This window comes from Vicugna pacos, chromosome 7, assembly GCF_048564905.1.
Source record: "Vicugna pacos chromosome 7, VicPac4, whole genome shotgun sequence".
Lineage (NCBI taxonomy): Eukaryota > Metazoa > Chordata > Mammalia > Artiodactyla > Camelidae > Vicugna > Vicugna pacos.
In genome coordinates, this window is record NC_132993.1 from 1,069,344 (window position 1) to 1,081,028 (window position 11,685).

Consider the following 11,685-nt stretch of genomic DNA (forward strand, 5'->3'; position numbering starts at 1 on the left):
GGAGCTGGGGTGCGGCCAGCCCAAGCCCATGGATGCAGGATCTTAGAGGCTGAGCCTTGCCCCATCTTATGCAGGCTTTACAGGGCAGCTGCAGTGAGATGCCCTCTAACCAGGGCTGGCAGCTGGCCTGCAGCAGCGCTCAGGGCTCAGCCCCACTGCACCTGCATTGGAACAAGGCCAGGAGGCAGCCCCAGGGGCCTGGGCCTGGGGCCGGGGGGCCAGGTCTCGGGACCCACGGCTCCTGCTGCTCTGCACACACAGCTGGAGGGGAGGTGGGGTGGCCCCCAGGGCGGCTGACCTGCTCTGACCCTTTTCTGCCTGGAGCCAGGCACTCACGGCTGAGTGAAAGTAACGGGGCTTGCTCAGCCGGTATCTCAGGGGCCTCTGCCCTGGGGACAGCCTTCCCTCTGGCTGCCAGGCCCCCCTCACACCCCGACCAACCTGCTTGGGTGTCAAGGCTTCCTCTTGTGAATTCCAGGTGACCCAGAGGAGGGTGCAGACACCCCGTCCCCAACTGACCCAATTCCTCACTTGCCACTCCAAATTCCGTGTTACCAATGATTAAACATCTTCTAGAAATTTCAAAATTGAAATGATTTGCATCTTTACAAATCATTACCAAGAATAACAATTAGGATTCTGTGAGAGTCTGAGGCTTTTTTAAAACAGTCTATACTTGTACGGAACGGCTCAAAAATACTCCAACACGTTCTAGAGCAAAGTCAGGGGGCCGAGGAAATCCTTCCACCAGCAAACAATGCGGGCCCGGGGCATCTCAGGAAAGCAGGCCTGAGAAGAAGGTGGAGAATGGGGGCTTCCGCGGGCGGACGGGGCGAGGAGGCAGGAAGGCCATCCGGCGGGGCTGCAGAGCAGGGGGGCTGGAGCAGGGAGGCCGGGCCCTGGGCTGAGGAAACCAGCCTGGATCCCGCGTCAGACTCAGCCAGCCTCCCGGGCCAGAGCCCTGCTCCTCAGACTCACAGGGATCTCGTGAGTCGCAGAAGAAGAAATACAAGGGGCCAGTAAACAGAAAAATAAAACGCTGCTAGTAAGTGATCAGAGGCACGAAAGCAAGACGCAGCCTCTGAGCGGACCGGCAGCGCCGGGAGCTGGGAGACTCGGCCAGGTCTCGCGGGGGGCGCGCCCGCCCCGTCGGGTGGCAGATGTGCAGCCAGCTCGGTGTCCAGACCCCGCGTACATGTTATCTTCTCACGTTCATTTTATTCTTAATTTCATTTATTTATTTTTTAATTTTTGTGGGGGAGGTAATTAGGTGTATTTATTTTAAATGGAGGTATCGGGGCTTGAACCCAGGACCTCAGGCACGCTAAGTACACGCTCTACCACTGAGCTGTACCCTCCTCCTATTTCTAGCTTTATAATCAAGATACAATTCTCACATAGCATAAAATTCACCCTCTTTTTTTTTAAAACACCTTTCTTGTGGTATGATTCCTGTACAATAAACGACACATATTTCAGACATAGGATCTGATGAAAAATTCACCCACTCATAGTGTATAATCCAGGGGTTTTGTGCATCCACTGAGTTGTGCGACCACCCCCATTGCCAATTGCAGAGCAATTTCTTCAGCCCCCACCCCCTCCCCAGGCACCGTCCATCTGCTTTCTGTCTCTGCATTTGCCTGTTCCAGACAGTCCATGTAAAAGGAACTGTTTTCTTTTTCCCTTTCAACTTAACTCGGATTTTATTAGGCGCAGCAGCGTCTGCGTATATTTGGATCAGTAGCATGTGTCCATGTGAGGCGCATCCGTTAAGCCGGCCTCCGAGAGCCTTCGGCCCACAGCCTCTGATGCACCAGCTCTGCTGATGGGCGCCTGCTCCCCAGGCACCTGCAGGAGAGCACAAAGCAGTACAGGCTAGCGTGTGCTGCGTGACTGGAGTAGCGGGAATGGAGTTACCCCAAGTGCTCGTTACTAGTCAATTGGTGGACTTAGCCATGGTGGCACTGTGCGGTGGAGTAGTACACAGCCACTAGAAAGAGGGCAGGTCCAGATGTTCTGGCTTGGGAGGCTGTCATTCTTCATGATGGACGTGTGTTTATGTGTCACAGGGACATAGATTAAAAGTTAGCGATAACAGTCAGCCAACAAAAGAAAAGACCCACACCAGACACATAAGGAAAACCATTCAAGACATTCATCTGTAAGCCACACTGCCCACGTTGAGATCAGAACCCTGTCTCCACCGTCACAGCCTGACCACTTCCTGGTACCAAGCTTCCCAGAAGCCACCTTTGTCATCAGCGTTGCTGGGTGAACAGCCCCAGGCAGACACAAGTGCGTGGTCTTGGTTGCTGTTCTTGCATTTATTTGGTTTCCAGAACAGCGACTGGTGAAGTGTCGCTGGCCCCAGATGGGGTCCACCTCCTTCTCCATGGCAACAGTCAACATCCGTCCTCAGACGAGGCTGCACCAGCGCCGACTAAGCTTGCTCTGCGACTTCCCCTTTCCTGGACTCCTGGAAGATCACCCCACTTTTTTTCAAAGGCAAAGACTTGAACTTTTTTACTGCAGCCCTGTGTTAGAGGCTGAACTGCGTCCCCCAAACTGTGTCACATGCTGGGGTCCTAACCCCCAGGACCTTGCATGTGACTGTACTTGGAGACAGTTCTTTAGGGTGAACAGGTGAAGATGAGTCCTTCCTTAGGGTCCTCAGGTCAATAGGGTGACCATCATCTGGCCTTATACAAAGGGGAAATTTGGACACAGAGATGGAGGTTGAGGGAGGGTGACGTGAGGACCCAGGGGGAGTCGGCCGTGTGCAAGCCAGAGAGAGGCCGGAGCAGTGTCTCCTTCCAGCCTCGGTTGGACCCAACACTGCCGACACCTTGATCTGGGCTCTTGGCTCAGGAACCATGAGACAATCAGTGTCTGTTGTCTAAGGGGCCGGTGCCTCGTTTCGGCCGCCCCGGCAAACCAGCAGGGGCTCTGTGCGCACGGAGAACGAGCACTCTGACTCCGGCCGTGACACACTGAATGTGCGTGACTGCCGTGTCCCATGCCATCACACAGATGCACAGCTGTGACAGTGATCTGAATCACTTACTGGTTTTATTTCTGTATTTCTTTTGCGGGGGGGAGTGTAATTAGGTTGATTTATTTACTTGTTTGTTTAATGGAGGCAATGGGGAGGGAACCCAGGACCTCGTGCATGCTCAGCACGAGCTCCACCCTCCCTGCCGCCCAGCTTTTATTTCTTTTTGCTCTGTGGCTGTGTTAACTCCCCAGCACAACATCCAAACCTGTTAAATGCTTCTCTTTAGACACATCTTTCTCTGTTACATTCTGACCTTATTGGATGTGTTTCCAAAATCCTCTCATCAGGTGATTACAGACCAGCCCTTGTACTTTTATCCTCCTTCATGAATCTTGATAGGTTCAATGCTAAGAGAGCACCCTTATCTCCACGTCCCAGGGACACTGCAGGGGGCAGGGCTCCGAGAACTTTCAGTCAAGGGCAAAGTAGTGTTTTAGACCTTCTGGGCCACACGTGGTCTCTGCTGTATGTTCCTCCTTGCTTGCTTGTTTTTTGCAGCCCTATAAAAAAACATGGAACCCGATCCTGGCTCCAGGGCGGTACAAAAACTGACTGCATTCAGTCCCAGAGCTATAGTTTGCTGTCCCCTGACTGGGAGCAGGATCGTGGAGTTTAAATTTCTGAAGAATTCAAAGGGGTGACGCTAAGTAAATGCAGTGAGAGAATCACCCGGTGGGAAAGGCGAGTTTCAGGGACACAACCTGATGGTCCAGGGCCCCTACGTGGGTCCTTGTCCGGGGAGAGCTCAGGTGCAGCTCATCCCGTGGACTCGGCCACGCTCTCCTTCTCTGCAGGTGCGTCTTGTGTGCCTGCACCGAGAGGGAGTGCAGTAACGGCTGTCAAAAGAATGAGCGAGTGAAATTCTCGTTGTTGTGCTGAAGATTCTGTGGGGGGCCTGGTTTCTGTCCTCCGGCTCATTTGCATCCATATCCTGTCCTCTTGCCAGCTCTGCATGCACTTGGGCCAGAAGCGGCCTCTGTCAAGGTCGGGCATCCACTCGACGGCCAGACCAGGCAGGTCCCGCCGACACGACGCCCAGATTTGTAAGTGAATTGAGGAATTCCCTGTTTCTCTAACAAATAAACGCGCATGAAATCATCATCATCAGGGAATTACAAACCAAAACCATTCTGGGCATTTATCTGCGGGAGAGCAAAAAGACGTTCACAGGGAAACTGTACCCAAGTGCTCACGGCACTTCACTCGTCATAAATAACCGTGACAAACTGTGACGGTCACACGGAGCGTGCAACACAGCCCAGCCATAGAAAGAAACGAACCGCGGGTCCCGCGGCCCTTGGATTAATCCCCAGGGACGAGGCTGAGTGAGCAAGCCCCCCAGTCCATTGCAGTGCCCGGCTCACAGCTCCCCAGACCCAGGCATTCCCTGAGCAATAAGAGCGATGGGGTATTTGTGGCTTGTCCCCCTTCCAGAAGGTGACTTCTGGATCCCACCCAAGGGCGGGCGCCGGCTGCCTGGGTTGGAGGGCTGGAGCTTTCAGCCAACCCCCCACCCTCAGCCCGGCCCACTGACCCCGACCTGAGCAGAGACGGGAGGGGCTGGGGCTGAGTCGTTCACCAGTGGCCAGGGAGTCAGTCGTGCCTCTGCAGTGAAGCCTCCACAAAACCTGGAGGACTGGGCTTGGGCAGCGGGGACGGGGAGGGTGGCGTCTGGGGGCAGGGAAGCTCCGCGCCCCGCGTCCACGCCGTGCCCTTGTCTCTCGGTCTGACTGCTGTTTCCTTCCCGGAAAATCCGTTGATCATAAATCGGAGGCGGGGTGTAGCTCAGCGGCAGAGCCCGTGCCTAGCAGGCACGAGGTCCTGGGTTCAGCCCCCAGCGCTGCACTCCACTAAAAAGCAAAAAAGTGAGTAAATAATCTTAATTGCCTCCTCCCAAAAAACAAACAGGACAAAATAATACAAAAAAATACATAGAGCGGAAGTCTAGTGAGTCTAGTAAATTTTCCTCAGTTCTGTGAGCCTCTCTGGCCAATTAATTGACCCCAAGGAGGACATCGTGGGGACCTCTGAACTATAGCCAGTGGGTCAGAAGCACAGGTGACAACCTGGACTTGCAACTGGTGTGCGAAGCGGAGGCTGGTCGTGGGGGATGGCCTCCACTTGTGGGTCTGACTCCCCACGGAGACGCGGTCGGGGCTCCGCCCCCTGCTGGTGCCCGAGGCTTGCTTGCTGGCGTGGGGAAGCCTCCTCAAACGCGCGCACACACAGGCACACGCACAGGCACAGGCACACGCACGCACACGTGTGCTGGAGCTGGAGCTGAAGGGGGAGGCTCTGGCCCAGGCCTCTCCTCCAGTTCCCGGTGGTGGCCGAGGTCCTTGGCTGGTAGACGCCTCACTCCAATCTCTGCCCCTTGTCACGTGACCCTCTCCCTGCGCGTGTATGTGCCTAAATTTCTGTCTCCTTAAAAGGCCACCTGTCATTGGGTCAGAGCCCACCCGAATCTCCTGTGACCTCACCTGAACTTGGCCACGTCGGCAAAGACCTCACTTCCAAGTAGGGCCCCACTCACAAGCCCTGCGGCTTCAACATGTCTTTCTGGGGGCACAGTCAGCCCCCCGCAGCCAGTGCCTGGAGAAGACGGCCTGTTTGCCTCTCGAGGCTGCACCCCCAGGCCAGGGGCTCTTCCTGGGGGACCACCGCCCAGGAGACGGTGCACACAGCAAACCTGGGCCACTGGGGCTTGTAGAAAGGCATGACACGAAGCAGGGAAGGAGCTCTGTGTTCTACAGCAGGTCACTCAAGGGATGCCACCTGTGAGCGTAAGTTACGCAGCACGGCCCACCTCGGAGAACCCGCCTCCCGGTGATGGGCGCTGAGCTAAAACACCTCTATTTGGCTCACAGGCCACATCCTGACCAGGCCCCGCTGATAGTGACCGGGAAGGAAGAAATTAACACGTCCCTTCCGGAGGCTGAGCAGAACCAGGAAGCGTTTGACGTGACCCCCTCCCCTTTTAGTATAAAACAAGCCTGAATTCTAACTCAGGCAACGTGGATCTTTGGGCCACACTAGCCCCCCAGTTTCTCAGTCTGCTGGCTTCCAGGATAAAGTCACTGTTTCGTGTCCTGACACCTCGTCTCTTGGTTTGCTGGCGCATCGTGTGGCGAGCAGTACCAGCTTGGACTTGGTAACAGTCTGATTAATGAAATAAAACTCATTTTAAATGTTCCTGAGTTTCCCTCCTTTCATAAAAACCCAAATTATAATTGCTGCTGCTTGAAGGGCCATGGTTACCTTCCGGTGTCAAACGTGGGGATCGAGCAGGACCCTGGGGGCCCTCCTGGGTACAAAAGCCCCTCTGCATTCTGTTTCTCGTTTGTAGAAAAAGCCTTCTGTCCCGAGCCTTCCCTGCGCTCCAGGGAGCAGGCAGGTACTAGGTAGGGGAGTGAGGGACCCGCAGAAACAGGGAGAGCGACCACGCAAGGGAAGCGCTGGGAAGGGTTCAGGGCTAGCCCCCCACCCCGCCCCCCACTCACACAGCCGCCTGCACCTCATCTGTGACTTGTCCTGTGGAGACTAAGACCCCTCCTGGAGGAGGGCTAATAAAATGGCCGCACTTAGGCCAACAGATGGCCGATTTGCAGGCTCGCCCTTGCAACGGCCCACTGGCCCCGCCGGCCAGTCGCTGCTCACGGCTCCAGGCCTGTTGTTGAAACTGAAGCTACTGGTGTTCCTGCTTCTGCTTTACTCCCGTCATTGCAGGTCATCGGCCTGCTGGGTCTCTGAGCCCTTCTCCAAGGAGGTCACAGGACTGTCACCTCACAAAACAGCCTGAATGGCCAGGAAGGCCACGCCTTGAGCGCTTACGAGATAAAGAGATCTAACTGCTCACTGGCCGCCCAGAGGCCTCTTGCGCCATTCTGCCTTCTGATGAGAAGATGGCTGTGCTGCTCGTCATCGGTGCTTTGGCGTTTGGGTTCTGCCTGTGTAACCGCCCCACCCCGTCCCAGAGGGGCTCGCAGTTCTGCAGGCAGCAGCCTGCGGTGGGTCCCCTTTGCCCAGCAAAGCAATAAAGCTGCCGCTTCTAAGCACCAAGGCCTTGTCTCTGGGTTGTTCGGCTCGTCAGGGACGGGGCCGATCTTTCGGCAACACTCCCAGGTGGAGGACGGCGGCTGCGCACTGACCACAAGCACGGAGACCCCAGACGGGACAAAGCCAGGAGGCTGATGACGGGGATTCCTGAAACGGGGGGTGGGGGGAGGCTACGGCTCGGTCAGAGCATGTGCTCAGCTCAGCATGCACGAGGCCCTGGGTTCAACCCCCAGTCCCTCCTCTAAAAATAAATAAGTACACCTGATTACCCCCCACCAACACACACACCAAAGGTTCCTGAAACGTCACCCTGTTACCTCGTCGCCAACCAGTCAGAGGAAAGTCTACCAGTTGCAACCCTCACCCCACGTGTTGCCTCTGCAAACGCCTCCCCTGAAAGCCAGCAGGGGTTTGGTCTTTTGACAAGTTCTCCTTGCTTGGTTGTGAATGAAAAATACTGCAGACCATATCAGTAAACAAAGAACGCTGAAGCCATCAAGTCATCAGCAGCCGCCACCTCCCCCAACCCCAGTGAGGACCAGCCTGCCGCCCGGCCTCTGCAGCCACTCACAGTGGTGCCCCCTCAGGGGACTCAGAACAAGAAAGGACAGGACACTGGCCCTAGACAGCAAGGTGCTTGTCAGAGGAATGGATTCAACGAGCCCAAGTGTTTGCTTCCTCCCATGCACAGAATAGCGCTAAATTCTTTCACTTAAGATGCCTGGTTTTCTTTAGATAACAAGCAATCTTTCATTGTTCCAACTCCCTGGTCTCTGTCGTAAAGCTCCTGCATATCCTGGCTCCTCCCCTGCCTCTTGGAGCAGCTCCTCAGAGCATCTGAGAGGCTGTCAGCCCAGCTCGAGTCCTCCCGCCAAATAACTCGCAACTTGTAGGTGTGTGTGTGTGTCAGTCAGCAGCGCCCCGCAAACGCACACTGGGTTCCTTCCCCGCAAGCTAGCGTCCGCAGGCTGGCTCTGCGGCCGGCCGGGGAGCGGCTCACGCCGGGTCCGGCACAGCGAGGCCCGTCCTGTGGGTTTTCCTCACGGCGCTTTCCAGAACTCGAATTAGAGCCCTGATCGTGGAGCCGCGTGCTCAGAGTCTGCTTCCCCACCGTGAGGTCGGGGCTTCGACCCGTGACTGCAGCTGGTCGGCGGCAGGCGCCCCGCCAGCCGTGGTCGAGTGCACAGGAAGGAACAGTGGGGAGAGTGGACAGGGTGGGGGTGGAGCTGACAAAATCACGCGGCCGCTGGGCTACAAACCAGGGACACAAGTACTACGGTTACAACAGAGTAGGCTGCTCACACTGTGATCCGGTAGCTCATCTTCGTGACTTTGAAATCTTTGCATTTTGAGCTTAAAGTCTGCAGACCCGGAGACGGGAGTCCTGACAGAAGGGTCCCTGAACATCCCCTGAAGCAGGACTGAATCTCCCTCACCGACTGCTCGTGCTCATGCTGTGACCACGGGGATACCGTGCACACCGGGGCAGGCGGATGAACGCCCTGCCGTGGAAAAGGCTCCGAGCCCTTAGAGCCCAGGTAACGATGTGCTCACCTGGGCCCCGACTGCATCGCAGGTCAGAGCTTTCCAGGAGGTTCTGGTGCCGGCTGAGGTCAGGACCCACAGTGTCCAGGGGCGGGCTCCTGGGGCCCTCGGGCCGGGATAAGATAAGGGCCTCTCTGAGCCTCCAGGGCCAGACGGCCCTCCTGCGGTCTCACCTGCTGATGGTAGGCGCGCCGCGCCCCTGGGGGACAGGCTGACCCTCAGCCCACAGTCCTGGGCCATAGTCCGCGCAGGCCCGGGGCTTTCTGGGGCTGGTCCTGGGATTAGCTGCGTGGCAGCCCCACCCTGCCCTCCCCACCCCGGCTGAGCCAGCCGTCCCAGCCAGGCTTACTCAGCACTCACCTGTGCAGGTGCTGGAGCCAGTGCCCCGCCTCCTTGACCCATGGGCCTCGCAGTCCGTCCCACGGGCCTGCCCCGGTCTCCCCAGCCTGGGCCCGTCCCTCTGCTTGGCAGAAGTGAAGGTCGGGGCTCTTGGCCCAAGTGCCCCCAGGGGAGGAGACACCTGTCCAGCTCTCAGGTGTGTGGACGGTTTTCCTCCAGGACCGGCCTGGGCCAGGGGTGGTGGAGGACCACAGGTGCCCACTGGCTCACACGCATTCACACGCACGCACTCACCTACACTCGCATCTCTGCACAAACACGCATGTGCTCAGCCCGCTCATGCTCCCCCTCCCCTCCCAACTCCTGCCCCTCAAAGAGAACCGGCATCACCTGTCCTCGCTGGGGCAGCTGAGGAAGGAGAGGTTCTCACCTGGAGACACTCTAAGCTTTAACATTGGTCAGGTCTCTGCTTCATGTCTCTTTAAATACCATGTTTTCAGTTGTGACATTAACATCAGCCCAAAGTAAATATTCAAACAGCACAAATGAGCCTCCACCCCAAAGGCAATTGCAGTCCCTCATCCAGCTGTTTGTCTATCCCTTGCTGTTTGTCTATCTTGTATGTAGTAGTATCTTCTGATCGCAAACTCCTAATTCATCCCTCCCCGCGACCCTTTTCTCCCTGATAATCGTAAGTTTGTTTTCTACGTCTGCGAGTCTATTTCTGGTTTGCAAATAAGTTCATTTGTATTATTTTTTTAGATTCCACATGTAAGTGGTATCATGTGATATTTGTCTTTCCCTGTCTGACTTCACTTAGTATGACCATCTCTAGGTCCATCCACGTTGCTGCAAATGGCAACATTTCATTCTTTTTTAAGGCCGAGTAGTACTCCGTTGTGTACACACACCACATCTTTATTCATGCATCATTCTTTAGGTTTTTTTTTTGATTGTAGTAAAATACACATAACACAATTTGCCACCGTGACCACTTTCATTGTCGAGCTCAGGGGCGTTAAGCACGTTCACAGTGTGTGTAACCATCACCACCATCATCTCCAGACCTTCTCATCTTCCCAGACGGAAACTCTGTCCCCATGACACGCCGACTCGCCATCTCCTGCCCCAGCCCCCGGCCCCCTTCCTGGTCTCTGCCTCTGTGGCTCTGATGCCCTAGGCCCTCGCATGAGTGCAATCACGCAGCCTCGGTCCTGCTGTGACTGGCGTAGTGCCCTGAGCACCCGTCCTTAAGTCTCTTCCGCGTTGCAGCAGGTGTCAGATTTCCTCCCTTTAGGCTGAATAGTTTGGGACTCGGACCTCGCAGAGACGGCCTGGCACCCCTTTGGCACCCTTTCACCCCTCTCCGTACCCTCTCTGTGCTGGGTCAGAGGCCTCCCTGCCAGATGCTCCAGAATCAGCTCAGAATTCGCACTCCTGGGCCCCAAACAGGAAGATGGAGGAATAATGAAACAACAGGTGACGTTTACCCTCCCTGTCCTGAGGGCTTTGTGGTCACAACCACTGCTCTTAGCGGCACCTCATCCCGGAGCCAGTGGGAAGGGGGCTCCTCAGGGTCAAAGCCCTGCTGCCCGGGCCCATCCCCCACTGGCACCTTCCCGGGGCTGCCTTCGTTGCGGGGCAGGGGTCCTGCTGTGTCCACCTCCAGCCACTCGGGCGGGGGCAGGGGGTGTGGACTCCTGACCCCTGTCCCCCGACGCCCTCCTGGCCACGGGCATCCCAGGTACCCGGCAGGTGCCCACCTGTGCCTGCCCCGCCCCCTCCTCAGGCACCCTGGCCTCGACCCAGCACCTTCCCTGGAGAGGCAGCCTCCAAAGGCCCCTGGAGACAACCCTCCCAGCTGGCAGGCAGGCGCTCCTCTGCCCTGGGGGCTGCCAGCTGTTCACACGCTAGCGCGAACAAGCTGATCTTGCAGTCTGGCTGAGACAGAGGGCCATTCAGGGGAGGGGCAGGGAATTTCCCGGGGAGCGGGTCTGGGTGGGGCCCCAGATTTCCCAGAGGCCTGCAGGCGATGAGCTCGGGGTGGGGCACAGAGAGGACAGACGTCAGGGCTCCCGTTCTGCTCGGGGCGCTCTTCCCAGGGACTTGGGGTGAGCGGCAGCCAGGCCTGCAGCCACTCTCCCTTGTCCAGGGCCGTCCTGGGACGAGGGACACCATCTTCTAAGTCTGCGTAAGCGCTGGGGGGTTGGGCAGGGGCCCAGTACTGACCCGTCGTGGGTCTGGCCCCCAGACGTCTCCCCCAGGAGACTGCCCAGCATTCACTCCAGTTTAACACTTATCCCCGGTCTCTCCACCAGGAGCCTATTTTAGTGGGTCTCATGTTTCTGCCCGTTTTGGGGGCAGAGACACTGGCTGCCTTTTCACGAGGCTGGCGCAGCACCAGTCTTGGTGGCAGCTAAGGACTTGCTGAGGGCAAAGGTCAGAGAAGACTGGTCAGGCACCCGGCCACCGCAGGGCCACCCCGTCCACGGGGCCTTCTCACCCCCGCGGGAGCTCGGGGTCAGGAAACCCACAGACACCAGGCCAGTGCCGGGTCCCCCTTGCTGCCCCTGCCTGTGACAGGGCTCCCTCGGCCTGCCCCGTGCGGGGCCCCTCGGCCCGCCCCGTGGGCCTGCAGTAGGGTGGGACTCAGGCTTGCCCTGGTCTTGTCACCTGGGAAGCACTGG